General features: G+C 49.5%; 1 protein-coding gene, 1 long non-coding RNA gene and 1 pseudogene across 11 annotated transcripts in view; 1 reads left to right on the top strand and 2 right to left on the bottom strand.

Annotated features, from left to right (window-relative positions):
- PLEKHA1 (pleckstrin homology domain containing A1) overlaps window positions 1-9,577 on the bottom strand; it is a 63,974-nt gene extending 54,397 nt beyond the window's left edge. For all 10 annotated transcript variants that reach the window (XM_011381885.2, XM_023524259.1, XM_011381887.2 and 7 more), the window contains exons 1-2: window positions 9,568-9,577; window positions 9,366-9,375 (exon numbers count right to left, since the gene is read on the bottom strand). The gene's annotated coding sequence lies outside the window, so the exon portion shown is untranslated. The remainder of the gene's footprint in view (window positions 1-9,365; window positions 9,376-9,567) is intronic.
- On the top strand, window positions 615-10,729 carry LOC111732403. Its single transcript, XR_002777537.1, has 4 exons — window positions 615-986; window positions 1,125-1,959; window positions 2,775-6,126; window positions 10,210-10,729. It is a non-coding gene; the product is annotated as an uncharacterized LOC111732403 (long non-coding RNA).
- A 2,688-nt stretch (window positions 10,730-13,417) lies between these two features.
- LOC111732407 lies at window positions 13,418-13,536 on the bottom strand (annotated as a pseudogene).
- Window positions 13,537-16,825: the final 3,289 nt, after the last annotated feature.

The following is a 16,825-nucleotide window of genomic DNA, read 5'->3' as shown; positions in this document are numbered from 1 at the left end:
AGACTTGTCTGTGGAGATTTACCTGTGTGACCTTAGGCATCGTGTGACACTGTGATGTTCTGGCCCTCAGTGACCTCAACTGCTCACCTTACAGAATGTTCTCGGAAGCCCATAAGTTGATGGAGGTGAAAACACCTTGCAAACTTCATAGAATGCTCCTGTCCCGACTCTTTCAGGCTGCTCATATTCAACATTTCCAAGATGACTATTCTGTTATCTTCTGGGAAACCTTAACTGTGTAGCCTTGCTGACACCTGTCTCCTAGAGGCCCCTGTCTTCATCTGTACAATATAGTTTGGCTTCATCACAGTTTATGAACCGGCCAAAGTACTGTTTCCTCTGGTCCACAGTGGATTTTTGTTTTTGTAACTGAATGTTGCTAACGTCTTATAGTAGGGAGAGTTCACATAAAAATGCAGATGTCACCTGCCTGATCCCTCTAAACATTTGAATTGCTTTCCCTGGCTAGGAGGTCTGAAAGGTGGGGGGAGGAGTCTCTAGATCTGGACTCCTACAGGATTCTAGATAGGATATTTGGGACATAGTTAAAATGGAGGGGTGGCGGGATGGTGGCGGGATGGCGGGGGTGGGGGAGATCCCTTATTTACCTGAAATTCAAACTCAAATTTAATGTCTTGTATTTGATCCAAAAACCCTAGCGGAGGGATCAGACTGGAGAGGGAGAGCCTCTCACTCCCCCAGGGTAGGACCCAGAGGCAGTTTGTCCCCTATTGTTAATTCTTTTGATATTATTGACTGAGCAGTTTGAAATTATTCCTTTGCTTTTTTTTTTTTTTTCCGTGCCTAACAAAGGTCATTTGACAGTGAGAGGCACATTTACAGACAATGAGGGAAAGCAGAGATGTGACTCAAGATGCCCAAAGACATACAGCAAAGTAATCCCAGGGCTGCTTTGAGGTTGCAGTGTAACCAGACCCTGTTTACACCCTTCTGTGAGGAAGACTCAGGATCAGCCAATAAATGCGGTAACAAAAAAATATATTCTTTCTGCTTTTCCTCTGGCTTTTTTTTTTTTTTTTTGGATGGAGAGCTTTATTATGTAACAGTTCTTTCAGTGTTATTCTTTTTAAAGTATGTGGAATATTCCCTTGTTAAAATTACAGTCTGAGAGCAAACCAAGAACATTCAGGACACACAGAGGGCACTGAGGAATGCTGGAATATTCCATGGATACTTGTCATCTGAAGAAAAGGGAGAGGAGGAATCTGAATTCCAGAATCGGCAATTTACCTTTAAAACATCGTTCTCATCCTCCTTATTCATGCCTTGCATGTGTAAAGCCCTTCGAAGTTTTGTTCAAAAATATCTATTGAGCTCCTTCTACACGCTTACACGCTGGGACCTCCAGATGGACATTAACCCCTCTGACAACACGAAGTAGAGCAGTGTGGAGAGATCATGCGACTGATCCAAAGCCACACAGAAAGTTTCTGAGCACCTGTCGCTCCTCTAAGATTGACCTGCCCTTCCCTCGTAGATACTTCATGTCCCCTTCCCTGCTTTGTTCTTCTCTCTTTAGCAGTAAAGATAAATATTTCACTTCTTTATCTTGCTTATTTTCTGCATGCCTCACTATGGTGCAACCTCCACACAGGCCGGGATGTTATCTGTTTTGTTCATCACTGTATTCTCAGTGCCTATAACAGCAATATTATTTGTTCACTGATGAATGTCACCAGCCCCCTTAATGGACTGAGTCAGATTCAGAAGTCAATGGAAGGAGCAACTCCAGAGTACCCCCCTGTTTTTGTTACTGGACCGAAACGGGTCCAGTTACTCAGTGGTTGCCAGCCAAAAGACAAGGTGATTTTATGAGAAGGAAATTTATCGAGAGCCAGCAAGCAAGAGACACACTGGGGAACACTCCTAGAGCAATGTGTCTTTGAAAGCAAAGGATTGGATTAGCCTCATTCAGAGAAATCAAACATAAACATCAAGGTGAGCTTCCTCATCACAGGTATAGGTGGGGACATTCCTGCACCTACGCAGTTAGCAAACATGCCTATACATATATCACATGTTCAAAAATAGTGGAAAACTCCCACCCCTGGGAGGAGAGTTTAGGATTATAACGAGGGTAAAATGAGAAAAGTTCATGAGATCAGCAGAGGGTCCTCTAGGCTGCTTGGGCCAGCCCTGAGCGTGTTGAACTAGATTCTTCCCCTGGTTCTGTAAATTATCTCATCTCCTTGAAAAGACAGGTCTGACAACTGTCAAAGTTAAGGCTGGAGTAGGTATGGAAGATAGTTTAAGTCTCAGCCCTTCTGTTAAAATCTGAGCAAATCACAGAATGTGGTTAGAACACCTTATAATAATTAGGGTGATCTAAGTGGGTTTACAGGTTAATCTAAAGTTATGAATTCTAAATAAAAGTCTGTGCTAGGCTACCTGTAAGGATGTATATGTATCACATATATATGTTAGGTTACATTCTGATTAGAAATGAGAACCAAAACAGAAGAAGAATTAAACATGAACCACTTTCTGAATCCAGCTTTGTTCCTGTGGTGTCCCCTCCAGAAACTGGGTAGCAGAGAGTTAAAAACAGCATTTCTCTATTTTTCAGTGTAAAAATGAAACCTGGGAAAAGAGTCAAGGCTGGCCTTCCTGGCCCTCCCACATACCTGGCCTCAGCCAAGGGTAGAAAGGATGCTGCTCAGTAATTACCGCAGGTGGGGTGAGATTGTGTGACCTGCCCAGAATACAGATCAGGTGACTGGATTGTCCTTCTGAAACTAATTCTTGTGTCCCAGGGCTGAAGCACAATACTTCAGGGAGGAACTATGAGGGACCATCCACGTGCCATAAACGGGATTTCCGAACAGGTCAGCAAACAACCAAAATTCCAGGCTCACAGAGGAAAAAAATCTGGAGTCAGGGGAGCTGATTGCCTCCGAGATTTTTCGAGAGCAGAACCAGGTATTTCCTGCTTAGGCTCAGCAGGCAACAAGGAAGAGAAACTGACACTGGATATTGCCTGATGCCACAGGAGCCCTCAAGATCCTCAGCAATGCCTGCGATCTCTGGGGTCTGGTGAGTTTCCAGCCCCGGCAGACAACCCAGTTAGGTCATACGTTAACTATCTTGACCACATATGGCAGGTCGGGGATGCTGGTAAGCCCTAAAATTATGGAGAACGGAATGCCTGCTATCATGCAAACATGTGGACTCTTGCTCTAATGTGTAAAAACTTGAAAAGGAAGATTTTCTGAAGCCCAGATGCCTGTCGAGGGCCACAGCTGGGTTGCTAATTGCCACACTAAAGTGGTGGAACATTCTAGAAAGTGACCATTCTAGACAAAGTTGAGAGAGAATCTGAGAAGGAATCCATCTGGGGCTTTACCAGATCTTCAGCCTGTGAGAACTTCTTGCTCAGACCCCCACAATTGACCTGTCCAACAAATCAAAGGCCACCAGTTTCTCTTATCCATCTTGCCGTTTGTCAGAAGTGTTTACTTACGTTCAACAATAAGAACCAATGCCTCAAGTATCTGGGAGGGCTGCCATGCTGACACCCAGAGGAAGAGAAGCAGAAGTCACAGCTTCCACCAGCAGACCCTGTGGACTTCACGGGCCCTATCCGAGGAAAGGAGAGCAAGGAGCCTGGACTCTAGAGTCCATAGTCCATCAGCACCAACTAGTCATGACCTTGGGCTCATTAACCTTAGTTCTCAAAGCCTCAACATTTCCTCATCTGTAAAATAGAGTTGATCATAATTCCTACTTCACAGCCTCATCGTGAGTCTTAGAGGAAATAACGCATGTAAAGTTCTTAGCAAAGTGCCTGGCACATATTGATGGCTCCATCAACGTCAGCGACTGTTTTATTTAGTTTAGCCCGACTCCTAAGCTCACCTGATCGAGGTGAATGGCACAGTCTCTCATCTAAGCAGTGGGCAGGTTTTAGAATTACTCTGATGGCTGTGAACCTCACACATAATCTGGGGCGACTGGGGTGGAAGTATTCATTGTGGACTAGGATCCTGGGGAATTTGGTATGGCCGGAGAGCAGGGCCGTGCGAATGTGGTGCCCTGGAAGCAGTCGGGGACCGACTCAGAAGGATCCCGGATGCCAGCGTAAGGGGGATGTGATGGCTAATTTTACGTGTGGACCTGACAGAGCTAAGGGATGCCCAGATAGCTGGGAAGCGTCATTTCTGAGTGTGTCTGTCAGGGAGTCTCTGGGAGAGATTGGCGGTCACATCAGTAGGCTCAGTAAAGATCTCCCTCCCCACTGTGGGTGGGCCTCATACGATCCTTTTAGGGCCTAAATAGAACAAAAAGGCAGGGGTAGGGAGAATTCACTCTCTCTGCTGGAGCTGAGACATCTGTCTTCTGCCCTCAGGCTTCGGGGCTCCTGGTTCTTGGGCCTTTAGACTCAAAGTGAATTACACCACCAGCTTTCCTGGTTCTCAGCTTTCAGGCAACAGATGGTGGGACCTCTCGGCCTCCATAACCGCATGAAACGACTCCCATAGTAAATCTCCCATATATACCTATCTCTATCTATATGCATATATCCTGTTCGTTTCTCCGGAGAACACTGACTAATACCGGCGACTTCGATTCACTTTCCCAAGTGTACCCTACCTCCTTCTCTTGGCCACAAATATAAGTATAAATAAACTGACTTAGGTAAGCTAGAGCAGCATTGTGATGGCTTCTTCAGTGTTTTCAATCATCTCTGGCTCCTTTAGAAACATTTCACTTTCACCTAAAAGATGAAAGATTCCCCCCATCCACAACCCCCATGGGCCCTTCTCTCTCCCCCTGTCCCTTCTTTTTCCCTCCCCTCCCCCTCCTCATCCCCCATCCAGCAGACTAACCGCAGGGGCAGCTCTAAAAATAGCTTGCCTTCACCAACCCCCCTAGCATGTAAATACATCTTTGTTCCCCGGCGGGCATTTAATAACTGTACTTTACAGAGAAACAAAAGCTGTAATCAGAGCCCAACAATAGAAGCGGCAGGCAGCTCTGAACAATACTCAGAATTCCCGTGGTGACTTCCACCCCCCAGCCACAGCTGTGAGAACCAGAAGTCTCAAGCACGAATTCCATTCACAATTATTCGCCTAGCCCCACTGTGGCTTATTGGAATCACGGCTTTCCGGCCTCCTCAGCGGGGCTTTCAAGATGCTGAAAGGGATGCCAAGCCTGGACCCCTACCAGGAGCAGGCAGGCCATGCAGGTGTGCATGGGGGGCTGGCGCTGAGAAGCCTGCAGAGTCGCACGGTGACAGAGCCCGACTGCCCGAGGCTAGAGACTTCAGCAGCCAGCGGTCTCTGCACCAGCGCTTCATGCAAGACTTCCTTCAGATAAAAGCGCTTTGCACTGACTTCCTTCTCTGCCCTGCAGTCTGTGCATTCCAGGATAAGTCCAGCAGCTGGCTTCTCCCAGCAGGTTCAAGGCTTAGAACCTCAGAGAGGGACGCTCTTTAAGAAGGACAACTCCAGTGGGTCTCAGGTTCTGTTACATGTTAGAGTCACTGGAATACTTAAAAAAAAATGTTTAGCACGAGACCCCCATGCCAGACCAGGTGAATTAGAGTCTCTGGCAATGAGGAATCAACATTGGTATTATTTTTCTCCTTTCTTTTCGTTTTGAAGTATAACTGAAATATAAGGTTATGGATTGAATATTTGTGTCCCTCCCAAAATTCATATATTGAAGCTCCCACCTACAATATAACTGTATTTGGAGATAGGGCCTTTTTGGAGATAATTAAGGTTAAATGAGGTCATAAGGGTGGGGCCCTAATCCAATAGGATTAGTGTACTTATAAGAAGAGACACCAGAGAGCTCACTCTTCTCCTTTCCCACAAAACAACGTAAAGAATCAGCTAGAAGGCAGCTGTCTGCAGCTGAGAAACAGTTCTCACCAGGCACTGAATCAGCCAGTGCCTTGATCTTGGACTTCTCCACCTCCAGGAGTGTGGGCAATACATTTCTATTTAAGCTACCCTGTCCATGGTATTTTGTTTCAGCAGCCCGAGCTGACCAAGACATATAGTAAAGTCTACGACTCTGAAGTATAAAGCCTGATAAAGTATGTCACCACCATCCACCATCCTAACAGCCCCCAAAGTCTCCCAGTGCCAGCTACAGGTAAGCACTATTTTGATTTCTATCACCGCAGATGAGTTTTGCCTGTTCTTGAACTTCATATGAATATAACTGCGCACTATGTTATGTCTTCTTTGGGATCGAACTTCTTTTGCTCAGCATTGTACCACAGATTTATTGATGTTATTGTGTATTGTAATAGTTTGTTCTATTCTATTGCTGTGTAATGTTTCATGTTACGAATAATGCACAATTTATCTATTCTCCCGTTGATAGACATTTGGTTGCCACTGAATAATGCACAATTTATCTATTCTCCCGGTGATAGACATTTGGTTATTGCCACTGTGTCTTTTCTCGTGTTGCTTCCTCAGCCCAGAATGGCTTTCCCATCCAGCACCACCCCCCCCCGCCCCCTAATCTCTACAAATAAAACCTTCTCGCACTGAGAAGTCAGCTTGAAGAACCCAGTCAAAACTCATCCTGAGCATCTTTCTGACCTTTCAAAGAGAAGTGACCGTCTCTCCTCTGTGGCCCCACTGGTCCCCATTTTGAAATTATAAGGGCATCTCTGCCAAGGGACCATGATTTCTTCAAGGTCAGGAACCATATCTGAATCATCTCCGTAGCCTCAGCCCCTAGCACGGTGCCCAGGAGACAGGAGGAGTCTAACTAGGGACAGTCGCCTGTCTGAGGAGGCAGGTCCACCACCAGGGAGCAGACCTGGGCAGTCTGGTTTTGGGAAGGGAGGCTTGCAGAAGCGAGGCAGGTTCTAGGCCTAGAAAGGGCCTTGAGGCCCTGAAGGACAGCTCGACAGGAAGTCCAGTGGGACAAACTGGGCATGAGCATGGTGTGCGGCTGTCCAGGGCTCGCTCCGCGTGGCAGCCCAGGTGACTGAACCCTAAGCCCCCAGGATGCACAGCCCCACACACCTGAGGAGACGGGCTCAGGGGCCTGGGAGAAGGGGGCCCTTAGGCAGGGCATCGGTGGGTTCTGGGCTTTCAGGTCTTGGCACAGCCCAGAATTCTGTCTCAAGCACTGCAGCCTGGACCTGATACCCCCTGATTGCCTCCCGCCTTCCAGGGGGACATTTGGAGCCACCCAGAAAGCTGATCAGAGGAGCTCCACAAGGTCCATTGCATTTCCTGCTGCAAGTTCCTTTTCTCTGATCTCTCCTCCTTCATGTAAGTCACTTAAATAAGGCCATCGATATGGTTCTCAGTCCACTGAAGCAACCCAACGGCAGTACTCAGGAAGCCAGTCTCTGGATCGATAGCTCTTAATCAATTCATGCTTTTTGTCATAGAGAGGTGATCAGCATTGTTTAGAAAATCTAAGCTTTTTGACCCATGATGCTGTTGCATGGAGAGGCTATTGGCAACAGACAGACCTGAGCCTAAACCTGTTGCTTCCCGGCTGTGTAACTCTGAGCCACTTGCTCCAGTGTCCTGAGCTTCGGTTTCCTCATTGGCCAAATGCTATCTCAGTTGCACAGAGGTTATGAGGATAAGCAGGTGTTTAATGAGTGGCTGTTATGTCCCCCGGGCCATCGGAGGCGGCGTACGCCCCGATCCTGTGCTCATCATTTACTTCCTAACAACAGACAGGCTTTTCTCTGGACGCCATCCTGGTTATCCTGAAACGCCCTCCCCCACCTCACCCAGGCGCCCACGCCAGACTGTTTGTTTTGGATGCAGGAGGCCAGCCAGGGAGTGGCGGGCCTGCCCATGCGGTTCCTTGAAACAGAAGTTGCTCCCTGACTCATTGTGAGAGAAGCCAGCACATCCAAGCACCTACACAGACATGTCGGAGATAGGCTGCCCTGTGGGCAGGGCTGCTGGTGGGTGGGGTGGTGCACAAACTGAGTGATGGCGGACAGAGGGCCTGTAAGCCAGGCAGGAGACCTCGGCTGTGTCCTGGGAGAAACAGGGAGGTGGCACTGAAGGGTTTTAAATGATAAAGGGACACAATCAGATTTGTGGCTTCGAAAAGTCCTTCTGGATCCTTGGATGAGTCTTTCAGAAGGGAAGGCCCCACCTATATTTCAGCATCGTCTCCTTCCTTTGCCCAACACAGGTTTTCTGCTCTAGCCAAACCCCTAAACGCCCTCCGCACCTCTGCCCTACCGGGGCTCTCTCCATCTGTCCTTCCCTCCTCCAGAGATTCTCCCCGGCCCCCCGCACCTGTTCCCTGCTCTCTTCCCAGAACCCAAGGTTCTCGCCCACCCACCCAACGGCTAGAGCCACTAGGAACTTGCTGCCCCATGTGGCTAATTCTCGGAGCACACGACGCTGTCGAAAGAACAAAACTTTTGCAATCAGAAGACCCTAGTTCAAGTTCACATTCTGTCCTTAGCAACTTACAGTCTTCGGCATCTCACTCAACCTCTCTGAGCCATGCTTTGCTCATTTGCACAATAGGGCAATATGACACATCTCCCAGGATTGTGGTAAGTATCAACGGAATGTAAAAAGCACTCTGTAAATAACGACTTTGAACACAAACTAGAAAAGCCATGGCTACAGAACCCGGAAAACCCAGGGCGGGACCCTGGCACTGCCTCCGACTGGATGACTATCTCTAGACAGGTCGCCCAGTCTCTCTGGGCTTATTCTCCTCTTCTGTATGTGGGGAGCTTAGAACCTGCCTCTGAGATTAATATGAAGATCGAATGCGTTAAGGGATTGGCACCGCGCCTGGTACATAGTAGCCTGGCAATGAATGGTAGTGCCCTGCCCTCCTCACTGCCAAACAACAGTGCTTTGGACATGGGAGTACGAATGTGTCTTTTGCTTGCCTGGCTAATTTAATTACGGACCCTCAAATAAAGGGATGGATGCAGAGGTGGGTGGGTGGGTAGGTGGTTGATGGATGGACAAATGAATGTCTCACTGACCAGATGAATGAATGAATGAATGAATGAGGGCGACCAAACTGATAGCTGAATAAAGTCAAGGAGCAAATGAAAGTTTCAATGAATGAGCAAAGAATAGAGTGAGTGAATCATTAAATGAGTGACAGCGGGGACAGGCAGTAGAGGCCTGTTCTCCTTTGGCCCAGAGGTCCCTCCTCCCCGTGCCCCCACCCCCACCCTCTGGCCTTTATGGTAGGAGTAAAGCACTAGTTATCTTCTAGGCTCTCCTTAGTGGCAGACAGATGTCCCTGCCAGGTAACCAGGGCAACCAGGTTCCTGAGCAGAAGCAGCACTTGGCTCCATGAAAGTGAATCCGGGCCTATCTTGGTGACAGGGTCAACGTTCTGGGGCTGCGTAGACTAGAAGAAGTGCCCGCTCTGAGCAGTCGGTGGGCACGCTCAGGCCAGGCGCTCTCTGCGTCCAGGCTGGGGCTGCATCCTCGGCAGCCGCCGACCTCCTATTTGGGAAGCAGGGGGTCGTCATTTGCTTCATTAGAGAAGATGCAACTGGCACGAGCAAGCTAAGAAAATGGGTCTGAGGAAGAAGGCATCTGGAGAGAGGTGGGCCACGGCCCCCGGCCTGCTGACTGTGAGCCTGTGGGCCAGGAGATGGCTCGGTCAGTCACGGCAACCCCCTTGGGGCAAGGAACAAAGACCCACTGGCAAAGGCATGATTCTCTGGGGACAGAGGAGCCAGTCACAGTGCTGGTTTCTTTCTTATAACCATGCTCGGAGGCAGCCAGGCAGTGCCCACCCACCCCTCTGCCAACCCTTCCACAGATAAAGAGGCCCAGTTAGGGAAGAAGACTTGCCCGGGATTCATGAGCAAAACAGCAGAGCAAGTAAAACCCCAGTCTCTCCATACCCCGACCCTTCCCTCCAGGCTCTCGTATGCAGCTGAGACCCACGTTCAGTTAAATTAAAGGTCCTCATTAACATCCTGAAACAGTCCAGCCAGGCCTGCCAGCTAGCTGTTATCCGCTACCGGATCTTCCTCTCCAGACTGCATCTAGCCTTTCACCACGTCTTTAAGGCAACGAAAGAACTGCGGACTTGGACTCTCTCGCTGGGAACCCAAATGAGCAGAGCAGAGCAGAGCAGAGCGAACTGCCTCGCGGGCCAGGTGCTGCTTTGGGTTTAGACTCTGTGTTTTGTATGTTGTCTCATTGAGAGCTGACAACAGCCCGGTCAGGTATTTCTTCTGCTTCACAGATGAGGAAACTTGAGCTCATGCACCTGAGAGATGGAAGAGTCTGGACTCAAGGCCTGAATTTCTTCCTACCCCAACCACGCCTCATGGACATAAACAAGGCCTGAGGTTAATGGAAACGCAAGCACGCACACACGCACGCACACACTAGTTCGTTGCAATGTCATAATCCCTCACGCACAACTCTCCGATGGGAAAAGCAAATCTTTGCTCATCAAAACCAAGGATAATGTCACCGGACCCACATGTGCTCATCTAATTTACTTGCATGAAATGGGGCCTCCTAGGATGTATTAAGGGTTGGTGGTTTCATTGCCTAGCTCACTGGCTGTAGATTCATATATTAAAGAATAAAGAACACTTTTAAGATTCTCGTCTTAAACAAACTGCCCACTAATCTGCACCATGCTCTCTAAGGGTGCTCTGTGGCCCGGTACCAGTACACAAATATTTATTATCCACCCTCAATGGGACACGTGCGGACACTGAGGGTCAACATTTAGACACGTGCACAGCTTTTTGATGTTGTTAAGACGTACAAGTGCACGGTCGGGGAGGTTGCATTTTGGTCTGTTTTTGTAGACTCTCCTCCTCCACTGTATCTTATGAAGAGTCAGTCTGAGATGGATTGGGGAGAAGATAAAAAACTGGTCCCACCACAGGCAAGCATTGCCTCTGAGGCCTGTGAGAGACTCCGACCGAGAACGTTTGGGATTTTGAGGACTGGCTATCAACTTCCAGGTGATGACCTTGAATAAGCAGAGGCTTTCCAGTTCCCCTGTGGTACTACAAATTTGAAATTCTTGGATGACTCAGAACACCCTGTTCCGAGAAAGGTGTTCAGAGGTACACTTACAGCGATGCTAAGATCTTTTTGTGAAATTTTCCTAAATACGGGGTGACCAGGAGGAACCTTCCCAAATAGCCTTCATGTCCGCCCGGAGGTGCCACGCTTGAGAAGGGAGAACAGGCGGGCAGTGGTGAGCGTGGGAAGATGCGCTCTGTAGCAACGCCGCAGAATAAGGCCGAGAAGGAGAAAGGAGGCAGAGAAAGACCCCAAAGCAGAAGCACCCCTTGCTTCTTCCTCCCTCGCCCACCCCCAGTCTCTCCGGCACCCTCCGAGAAGAGTAAACTGAAATGTGGCAGGAGAACCAGGCCGACTTTTCCAGAGTTTTCCACTGACCCTCACTCGGGCCACCCCCATGGAAAACCACTTCATGGGCTCCCCGAGTCTTTTCCACTTGGCTGGTTTCTGATATTTTCCGGCCCAGCGAGCAGTGGACTCAGACGCTGTGGATGTGCAGCGGGGAAGAAAATCGAGTGGCAGGGCAGAGCGCGCCTGGAGGGGTGCAGGGAAGCCGCCCGAGGGGGTGACCCGGGGCTGAGACCTGAGCGATAAGCAGAGGCCCGCCGTGCGAGGGTGGGGAGGACGGGGACTGTTCCAGGCAGAGGACCAGAGGGTGCAAGGGCTCCACGTGGGACAGGGTTTAATGCGTTAAAGCAGCGGAAGGAAGCTCAATGTGTTGGGGCGTGTGGAGCAAGTGAGGACGCAATGGGAGGTCCCCGAGGTGGGGAAGGTGGGACCCCAGCATCTTGGTCAAGGTGAGGAGCGGAGACTGCGTTCATCGTGCCTGGTAGAGTTGAAACAAGATCACAACAGGATACCCAGTGAAATTCGCATTTCAGATAAGTTTTGGGTCATGCTGTCTAAAAATTTTTTTTTAGTGGGTGGATTATCTGGAATTCGAATTTCACTGGGCATCCTGTCTAGTTATTTGCTAAGTGTTATTTCTAACTCCTATTTGGAATACTTTAAAGGGCAAAGCAACAGAGGGGCGATTTGATCTGATCGATCCCCTTTTTGCGTTGTGTGACTCACGGGCGGAAATGGGGCGGGAGAAGTGGGGATGGCAGCCGATCAGGAGAGATAAGAGGCTACGGACCAGGCCGGTGGCCCGGGAGTGAGGCCAAGCAGGTGAGCGTACACTCACCGCAGACGAGGCTCGAAGCCCGTCCAGCGAGGGTCTGCCGACCGAGTGAGCACTTGAGCAGAGAGAACGTCACTTCTCTACCCAGCCCTTGATGGAAGACATCCTTGCCCCCAGCGGCAGCGCTCCTGGGTTAACAAAACTCCGAGACCTGGAGCACAAGAAGCCTTGTGACATCCAGCATCTCACTCAGCCACCACACGTGATGGCTCTCCAGGTGACACAGAATGAGAGTGGCATAGAGAAGAAGTTCCCAGAGAATCACGCGTGAGCTCCAGTGAATAAGCCACGTTACAGATGTGAGGTGTGGTCACAGCTGCTCCGGGGGTAGAGCGTCTGGAGAACAGCTGTTATGGAGAGAAACTTGGGTGGATGGCAACAGCTGGGCCGTGCAGCGACCTGAGGGTCCCCAGGCCTCGTCAGTGAGGCGGGGCACCATCACACATTTGCCTAAATGCCAGTGGCTTGTGTGTTCACTCCCCAGACGCACTGCATTATTTCTTTGGAGGAGTTTCTGGGAAAATCTGGGTCTGTACCGCTAATCTCTGGGTGATATCTGCTGCCTGCATGGCCCCAAAGATGGTGTTTCTCCACCGCCACCTGGTCAGTGACCCGGGCCAAAGTTGAAGCAGGCCAACAGTCTTGAGATGAAGCCCTTGGGGGCGAGAACATGCCAGGCAGTGCCTACTGAGTTGCAGCCAGGCCACGTTACGTGTAGAAATGGGGCAAATGTTCCCTACTGCCTTCTGTGTTCTGTGTTGTCACTGGGCCTCGAAGAAGCACAGCTTGGACTCACGAGGCCATCAGAGTCCCTTGGAAAACAGTTTCCTCAGCTCTGCCTGGAGACTGTCCCCACTGGACTGGGGCTCGAATCTGGGTGACCGGGCACACAGCCACTCACAGCCCTCCTTGGGGGCACCTTCCCTCCCTGCAAATAAGCTCATGCAAATAGACACCTGACACCTTACTGGCTCATCAGGCGCGCCCACTCTATTTGGGCTCACCTGGCTCTGGCTACATTGTAGAAAATCCTTCCATTTGTACAGGATTTTATGTTTACATATCATCCTGTATTTGTTTCCTGTGCCTGCTGTAACAAATTACCACAAACCGAGAGGCCTAAAACAACACACATTTATTGTCTTACAGTCTGGAGGCCAGAAGTCCGAAGTCTGTTTGACGGGGCTAAAGTCTCTCTTCCTTTTTTTTTTTTTTTTTTCAACACCTACAGCACCTGGCCTTCCTAGGTGGTCTCCCATCCAAGTACTACCCAGGCCCGACCCTGCTTAGCTTCTGAGATCAGACGAGATCAAGCCCGTTCAGGGTATCATGGCCGTCGATAAAAAATCTGTTCCTTGCCTCCTCTAACTTCTAGAAACCGCTGGCATTCTCTGGCTTGTGGCCACATCCCCCAATCTCTGTGTCCACAGACTCATCACTGTCTGCCTCTCGGGTCTGTCGCCTTCCACCAATGAAGACCCCTGAAACAGGCCCACCTGGATAATCCAAGATATTCTCCCCATCTCAAAACCCTCAAATAAATCACACCTACGAAGGACCTTCTGCCATACAAGGTAACATTCCCTGGTTCCAGAATTAGGACATGGATATCTTTGGGGCCATCATTCTGTCTACCACCCATCTCCGTTCATTACCTCATTTTATCATCACGATGGCTCTGAGAGGACGAGAAACCGTGGCTCAGAGAGGTTAGGTGATCTGCCGGAAGTCACACAGCCAGAAGGCTGCAGGGAAGGGGAGGCGGAACTCAGGTCTGTGTGGTTCCAACTGCAGGGAACAGATTATGGAACAGAGAGGCGGACGACGCGTCTGCAGTGCGAAAAACACCTGCTGCTCTTCTCTCCCTGATTTCTGCCCCTCCCCCTGCCCGAGCAGGCCTCCGGTCCTCCTCTTTCTTTCAAGGGGTAAGAGTTGAGCGAGCACGAAGGGAACACCTGCAGACTGTCCTAGTTTAAGGAGTGACCCACATTAGAAGAAAGAGCTAAGCTAGAAAGAGCTAGGCCACAGCTGGGGCCCGGTCTTGACGGCAGTTCAAGAATTGTTCGCACAGCACGTGCAAATGTGGTTTGGTAAATGATTTTCTCAATTAACCCACGAGTTAATAAACTTCCTGTTACTTACGGAGCTGCTTCATATCCCCAAAACCTTCCACCTTGGTTCAACAGCCAGGAAAAGGGGAAAGAAACGGGACTCATCCCTTTGGCTCTGAACCAGCAGAAAAAAGACTTTAAAGCAATGTTATTTTGTTTTAAATCAGACATTGTAGATTTGCTATTTAGTTGGTGTTGGAGGAGGACGGCAAGCATAATTCACTCCCTGGGTATCTCAAGGGTACATAAAGGAACAGCCGCACCTGCTCAGGCCACAGTAAGACATCGAGTGACTCACGCTGAGCTTGTCGGGGGAGGCCAAGCAGTTGGCTGTGCTGTTCAGTGATGCAGAGATTAAAGAAAAGTTAATCATTGTGTTTGAGACTCACTGGGCCCTTTCTGGTGCGCCAGGCGGACACATGACAACTCACTGGCTGCCAGCCGCCGTCCCATGCATGCCTCCTGGCTTCCTGCTGGTTTTTTCTTCATGCTGCACCTGGACGTTCCCTCGCCGTAAAGGCATCTAAGGAGGAAATCAGTGGGTGAGAAATGGCTCAGGGGAAGATGTCCCTGGGCGGCCGAGAAACCAGGAAAGCCTGTGCAGTGAAAGAAAGGTGGAAGTTACCTTTGCTGCAACTCACACCAGCTCTGAGAGTGGATGAATCTGCCTCTCAAACGTCAGCAGCTGGCCAGCGGGAAATGGCTCGGACACAGAGAAGCAGAGGATTGTGGGTGAGAAGAGAAATGATGACATCCAGTCCCTGGGAGCAGTGTAACGTTGAAGTTGCCCATGCCTTCGGACTCATCAACTTCATATTAAAATAGATTTAAAATACGCAGATTTCAATGGGGTCGTGTGTGCTTTTAGAAATTGCTTTGTTTTTCCAATGAACACTATGTTCTGGAAATGTTGCCACTACAATGCTTCAACAGTAACTCCTCATTGATTGCACCGTCTACATCCGAGGGGCTGCAGTCTGTCAAATTCCTGCTGTCCAACATCTGGGATCCTGCTGCTGCTACGTATTATAAGCAACGCTGCGAGGAACACCTTTGTCGCTAAATCACTGGCTATGTTCTGGATTTTATTGTTATTGGTATAAATACCAAAAGTGGATTTGTGTAATTAAGAGGGTATGTATTTCAGTATCTATTGCTGGAGTCCACACCTCTCCAAAACTTAGTGGCTTTTTCTGGGGTCGCTCACATAGCTACATTCCACTGGAAGGTCCACTGGGCTGAAAGGTTCTCGGTGGCCTGACTCATAATTCTGGGAATTGGTGCTGGCACTCAGCTGAGGCCCTCAGTTCTCCACATGGCCTCTCAGCCTCTAGCAGGCTAGTCTGGGCTGCCGCCCGGCTTGGTCCCCCAGTTCCCAGAGGGCAAGAGCGGAAGCTGCAAGGTCCCTTGAGTCCAGACTCCGGAACTCACATGATGTTGCTTCTGCCACATCTTTTGGCCAGAGCAAGGCCCAGGACCGGCCCAGATTCAAGAGAGGGGAGAAATAGACACTGTCTCTTGATGAGGGGCACAGCAAGGCCAAGGGGCATGGACTCCGGTGGGGGGAAGTCACTGGGGCCATTACCGTAATGATCCATCTCAGTAGGTTCCATCCTGAGCCCTTTTCTAATATGCTGCCAAATTGTCCTCGGAAAGGTGGCATCATTTACACTGCCACCTGCCAGTGCCCTTTGGGAATAAAACAAACTGGTGCAGCCTCGTCTGGAAGAGTGCACACTATATGCAATAGCAGAGAAGCCTTCTGTCCCCTGAGTAGCCACAGTCATGTCCCCGGGTGGTGACCTGGGACCTGGCAGCAGAGCCAACAGTCACACAGGCCAGTCGAGGATGGTCGTTCTCTTTGGACAGAGTGGAGGCTGAGCTCTATGCCTGTTTGGCAGAGTCGCCACTCCTGCCCAAGCCCCCTCACCTCTCCCTGGTCTCTCCAAAGCCTCTTAAATGTGCTCCTTTCTGCTCTGCCAGACTCCACTCCTTCTGCCATGTGATCTAGAATGACTTTTTCAAAATGCAAATTTCATCAGGGTAGGCCCAAGTTTAAAACTCTTCAATAATTTTGGCTGCTTTCCAGAAAGAGATGAAGATCCATCACGTGGCCTACAGGTGCTGACCAGATACAAAGCACCCACAGCTCCAGCCACTGTGCTTGCTCTGCCAACTCTGGCCACGTGGCCTTATTCCATGTCTCCTAAAGGTGGCAGGCTCTCTCGTACCTCCTGTCTGGGCTGAATCTATTCTGGAATGCTCAGCTCTTCCTCTTCTTATTTTTAACAGCTTCATTGAGATACGATTCATATACATTTCACCCGTTAAAGTGTTCAGTGCAGTAGCTTGTAAGACATTCCCAGGGTCTGGTGGTCTTTTTTTCAGTTTGAATCACATTCCATTAGATGGCTAGACCGCATTTTGTTTATTCATTCATCAGTTGATGGACATTCAGGTTGTTTTCACCTTTAGACTACTGTGAATAATGCCGCTATGAACGTGCACGTCCAAGTTGC

Source organism: Pteropus vampyrus, unplaced genomic scaffold (assembly GCF_000151845.1).
Source record: "Pteropus vampyrus isolate Shadow unplaced genomic scaffold, Pvam_2.0 Scaffold454, whole genome shotgun sequence".
NCBI classification, from domain to species: Eukaryota; Metazoa; Chordata; class Mammalia; order Chiroptera; family Pteropodidae; genus Pteropus; species Pteropus vampyrus.
This window is presented reverse-complemented; position numbering and strand designations above follow the sequence as displayed.